Genomic DNA, 6177 nt, shown 5'->3' with positions numbered 1-6177 from the left:
CTATATATCATTTTTGTCACAGGTGCTGATGGACTAACAATATAGCACACAATACATTGTGTTTTTGTGGTTGTCAGTCCTACAGCAACTTCTTTTCTCCTGGGAAGAGGCTGGTATCAGACTAACATGTTCTTTTTGCCCACCTATTGCGTAGTTTCAATTGAAGACATCCCATAGCTACCCAGAGGGAACTGAAGCATCTGGGCTATTGAGAACAACCTGAATGGTACTGTCCTTCCACAGTCAGTGCATTCTGCCTGCCTTCTGGCACAAGCCAGGTGCAAGCTCACACCTTCTGCAGATGCTGTATCACAGTTAAGGCATCCATATTGCTCTCCCTCTGTGTGAGCAACAACTATTTGTTTTCTAGAGTTTGCTGCTGCACACATTTAGACTTTACATGCCTTGAAAAACAGTAACACCTACCTAACACAAAAAATGAATGCCAGCCTAGTTTTTATTACCAGATACACCAATCTCAGGCTTTGCAGGTCTCTTATTCAGATGGAGACACACCAGCAGGCAACAGCATCCAAAACAAGACAGTAACAGAACTTAATAGAAAATTTTATGCTGACTACAGTGTGGAAGGCCAAGTAAATTCCAAGTATTGAGTTGTCTTGTGTGCTTTAACAAAAGAGTAGGGAAAAGAAGTGAGCTGTTTTTACAGCTGCAAAAGCTCCTATTTCCTCATCATTTCCAGCATCACAGACAGACAAAGATTTTGTAACAAGAAGCACAAACAACTGTTAGCCTCCATGCTCTCCATCCCAAAATATTTTTTCCTATTTAAAGGAATATGCACTCCCAAACAACATATATCTGCATCCCATCCCAAGAGCAACTCCTCTGAATATAAATAATTTCTTCTACTTTATGCCATTTCTTGCACTGGCAAGAACTTACAGGATAAATTAAAACAAGTCAAGAAAAGCTGAAAAATTTAAGTTGCACTCCTTATATATTACACCTTAGATAGTAAGGGTGCACAGAGTTTGCACCACCACAAATCATACTAAATGCTAACCTTTTCATCAACATGTATTTCAGAATGGAAGAAACCAAACAGTGGGTACTGACCAATACGAGAGGAACTGGGAAAAGTTTAGCAATTTTGAGAACCCCACAACCCAGACAAGACCATCATGTGCTGTATTAGGCCACACTATCCTTTTCCCCAAATTCTGTCTGCCAAAATCACATTGTGTGATATAAAATGCATATTATTCACGTTCCCCAGCTGAAGAACAGAAACTAGAAACTGAAGACAGGAAGGGAAAGACTACAGTTTGAACTTAAAAAAAAAAGACAAAAAAAAAAGCAGATAAACAACACTATGCTAAAATAAGAACATAAAATAATATCTTGTTTCTTGAACAGCAGGACCTTGAAGAAAGCTAAAACTTGACATCAAGAGTGCCCAGGGAAGCCAGGAGATTGAAGTTTTGTGTATGTAACACAACATCTTGGGCCTAGATGCCTAGCTTTTAAAACCTTAATTTATAATGTGGAAACTAACTTCCATGCCAATGAAGAGCTAAGATTGCCTCTTCTAAAGAAGAGACAAGGCTTTATGTTTTGGTTAGTCACTCCTTTACTACCTCCTCCTTCCCTTCACCCTAGTCACATAGCACTCTTCAGTAGCTTAAAATAAAAACCAATTTTGTATACTAAAGCAAAAGTGTGATCAGATTTCAGCCAGCTAGATTGTTTGATACTTTTTCAAAGCACCCCTTCCCAGCCCCATGTGCCCTTGAGCTGCAGAGGCAGGTCCCAAAGTTCAAGCAGTCTCAAAAGAAAAGCCTGGAGTGTTTCCTTAAGGCTCAGGTTTAAGTTTTTAGCTAATCTTACAGAGATATGATTTTTTTTTTTTATTGTTTAAAAACTGAAAACAAACAGATTTGATGACTTATATCACCAGAAAACCAAGCTTTGGGCAAAATATGATACCTTGTGAGAACGTTTTTTTTGAAGGAAGTTATTTGCTATCACCAATAGCTCTATAAAAACATGCACAAGTTAGCCTACTGAAAAGGCAGCTATTTCCTCTTAGTTTAGATCAACATTATAGCTGCCGGCATAGTACCTGTGTTTATCTTACTAACCAGAAACAGCAACTCAGAGAAACACAACACATAATAGAACAGAAGCATGCAGTCTACCAGACTTTACACACAAAGAATGTTTCACTTCTTAAGGCTTTTACAACAAATTTAGTTTAGTTGATAGTTAATTATCCTATCAAAATTTTATAGAAAATATTGAAATCCCCCTTAGGTTTGTGTATTGAGGCCACCCACAACAGAGCACAGCCTTCTTACTCCAAGTAGCATAATATCTTCCTTCAGAAGGACAGCTATCCCCTTACAGAAAACCATAAAACAGCATCACATTATTTTTAGGACCTCTCCTGGGACACATCAAACAAATAAACATTGACTGTAGAGACAAGCCATATAAATATTACATCTTGAGAAACCACTGTCTTACAACTGCTACTATAACCAACCTTCCTTACTAGCCTTGAGCAATTCAAAACTGAATGACCACCCTTAGAGCAAATCAGACACCACCTTTACCTTAGTTTTAGGAAAAACCACAACTCGCTTCCTCCCCTCCTGAGAGGTGAAGGAAAAACAGAGCTCTAAAACAAAGACAGAAGAATCTTTATAGTCTACTCACTCACCTGTTTTGCTTTCTAGAACTAGCTCTGCTACATGGCTGCAGCCCTAACTAAAACCTGCCCTATCAGTGGTTCTCGTTGGGAAGTTATCAGTATGAAATAGGAACAGCTGCTAAGGGCTAAGACACACCAGATAGTTATTTATGCCACTACACACTAGTTAATCAATAAAACAAGGTGGAGGAGTGCAAATAGATGAGTGATTTTACTTGGGTCAATTTTGGTTTGATTTTCTTTTCCTAGCTTTGAAGTTTAAAATAATGGAATAATAGTGATCCTGGATCATGCTGTGTTTTGGTATTAGGAGGGTTCATAAATAGTATATCTGGTTAAGGGCTGTACAGTATTCACACCTTCATTTGTTCTGCCTATCTATTACTTGAATTAAAAATCAAATATGTTTTGTAAATGCATAGAAGCATAAAAAGGAGAACCAGGGTGTTTCCTGATAAATCTTAGTTATTGTCACTAAAACTACAAAGACTTGGAATTTAGCTAGCTTGTTTTGAATTTCGGCTATTGACTAAGCTTTTGATTCTCTCAGTACAGTTAAAAACTCCATCCCCAGAATGCTGTAGCACACAGTAGCTTGTGTTTAATGTGTTGTTTAATGTATTAACCTGAGACAAAACCTGCTTAGATTCCTATCATGCAAGTGATTAATCCACATGCTTTTTTTTTTCTTCTCTCTCTCCATTTTTTCCCCCAGCAAGATGTCCTGGTGATTGCACCAGCTTTACTTGAATGACTGTTTTTCTGGGAAAAAAAAAAAAACAAACATCAAAACAAACCAATACTGTGTCCTTGTTTCAGCTGGGATAGAGATAATTTTTTCTTCTTAGTAGCTAGGATTGTGCTGTGTTTTGAACTCAGTGTGGGATTTGGTATGAGAAAAATTCTGATAATACACAGATGTTTTCAGTTGTGGTTAAGAAATCAAGGATTTTCAGCTTCCCATGTCTTACTAATGTGCAGGTGCCCCAGAAGTTAGAGGGGTGCACAGCCAGAGTAATGGACCCTAACTGGCCAGTGGAATATTCTGTATCATATAATGTCTTGCCCAGTATATAGATGAGGGTTAGCTGAGAAGGAGGGTCTCTCTCTCTCTTCTGGTTTTGGGATTTTCTTCTCTAGGGTTGCTAGCCAGAAACGTTCTGGGCCTCAGCTGATTCCCCAGGGTGAGGAAGGGGGAGTGAATGGCTGTGAAGCATTTGGCTGCTGGCCAGGTTCAAACCACTACAGATATTTTGGCACTCAACATGGTGTTTGAAGGGTTGAGATAACAACAGATCTGACCAGACCATGTTAAAACAAATAAGTTATAAGCATTTTTGGTCTTACTTTAACGGTTGCTGGTCCTAACTTTGGTTTATTGGCTCTTAAGTCTTGTGGTGCTCATCCTTAGAGCTGTGGTGTGCAACCTCTCACTTGCTGTATATAATCCCTGTGCTGCTGCTTATCATCCCTGGGAGAGGGACTAAGGCTTTCACTTTGGTGTGCCATATAACACTGGTTTATGATATGACCTATAAGTCATGGGACTAATAAGGTATTTGTACTCAGTGTTGTCTTCAAGCATGTACTTTTGAATCTATCTATTGGAGACTGTTACTAATTACATCCTTTACCTTTTCTCTTTAGAGATTAAATCTATGGGGGGAGACACCATCCCCTTCTCCTCCAGTCTAATTACAATAGTGTTTGAGAATTTTGAAAATTTAAAAATTGTTTAGTATCCTTGAGATGTTGAAACAAGCATAATCCTATTGCTAGCAACCCTGAATAGCCTGGTTCAGGCCATTTCAAGGGTTAAACAACTCTTTAAGAGTGCCATTCAGGGATCTGCCCTGAGGCTGGATTATCATGGTGGAACAGCATATGAAAGAATATGAGCAGGTATTTAGAGGAACTCTCACCTCAAATAGTTTGGAACTTCATTCCCAAACAACTGCAGGACCCTGATAAAGTGATAGAATACTTAAAAAGAAAATACTGTGGCTGTTTCAAAGAAGCAAGACTTACTGCACTGTGCTGGACCCTAAACCAGTATTTCCAAACACTGACTGATGTTATGCACCACCCTCAGGAGAAAAGGAGGGAAAACATTTACAGATACTGCAGCCGCTCCAATTTCCCGAACAGACAAATGCAGTTAATCCAACTCCAGCAAGGGCTCCTGCAGCCATTCCAAACCTAGTGACGGGAACTGTGGCTACTCCAACACCCATGACAGGCACTGCGGCTGAACCAGAGAAAATCATCTAAGCCCTTGTAATAAAGGACACTTGTAACACTATCGCACAGCTTGTTCATGAATGTGAATTGTGATGCAAGCAAACAAACCAAGCAGTTAAAACCTCTTTGGTATGCCAGGGCAGGACCACCTAGAGTAGGTGACACAGAAATGCATCCAGTCTCCAGAGAAGGAGACTCCACAGCCTCTCTGGGCAGCATGTTCCAGTGTTTTGTCACTCTCACAGTGAAAAAGTTTTTCATCATGTTCACGTGAAACCTCCTCTGCTCCAGCTTGCACTTGTTGCCCTTTGTCCTATCATTGGACATCACCGAGAAGAGCCTGGCTCTGTCCTTCTGACATTTGCCCTTCACATCTTTATAAACATGAATGAGGTCACCTTTCAATCTCCTCTTCTTCAAAGGAAGTCCACACTGGAGCAGTCCATTGCTGGGAGGATTGCAGCCTGAGGAAGTGGCCCCTGATAGGGCAATTACTGAGGAGCTGCAGCCCGGTAGGAAGGACTCATGTGGGTGAAGTTCATGGAGGACTATCTGCTATGGGAGGGACACCACACTGGAGCAGGAGAGGACTACGAGGAGGCCTCCATCTGAGTAGTATGGAGTAGCAGAAACAACAAGTGACCACAACCCCCATTTCCTGTCCTCCTGTGCTGCTGGAGCTGAGCCTGGGATGAGTGGAGGAATGGAGGGAAGATTGTCTCTCTCATTATCCTGATCTCGTTCAACCCTATTAATGAGTCATTGGCTAACCCTTACATGTTTCATATGAGGTCATACTCAATTGTAGTTTCCAATGTTGACATAGTATGTGCCGTATGGTAGAAATTTCTGTTGTGTGGTAGAAATCCTTCTTTACGAAAACCTTTTCCTACCACTGATTGTCATGGGTTTAGCCAATTAAATGTGTGTATGAGTGTCCAATATCACACTGACATCATGTCAGCTTTAAAATGAAAGTGCTGGCTGGAGCAAAGTATCATGGGGCTTATAATTTGAGTCATTAACACGTGAGGCTTCCTGTTTCTGGTTGCAGCTTCTTGTTTCTCATTTTGGGGAGTTGGTCTTTCCTACTGGGCTGTGGGCTTGGGGGATTGTTTTATGGCTGGCTTCTGCTGCTGCTTCTGTTTTGCTGTGCTTTTCTGCAAAATAGGCTAATGTAATTGTACATCATATCATCTCATTAAACATCTTATCTTTATGTGCTGCCTTCCCTTCTGATCTTGGGGGTGGGAGGATGG

Source organism: Indicator indicator, chromosome 10 (genome assembly GCF_027791375.1).
Source record: "Indicator indicator isolate 239-I01 chromosome 10, UM_Iind_1.1, whole genome shotgun sequence".
In the NCBI taxonomy this organism is placed as follows: Eukaryota; Metazoa; Chordata; class Aves; order Piciformes; family Indicatoridae; genus Indicator; species Indicator indicator.
This window is presented reverse-complemented; position numbering follows the sequence as displayed.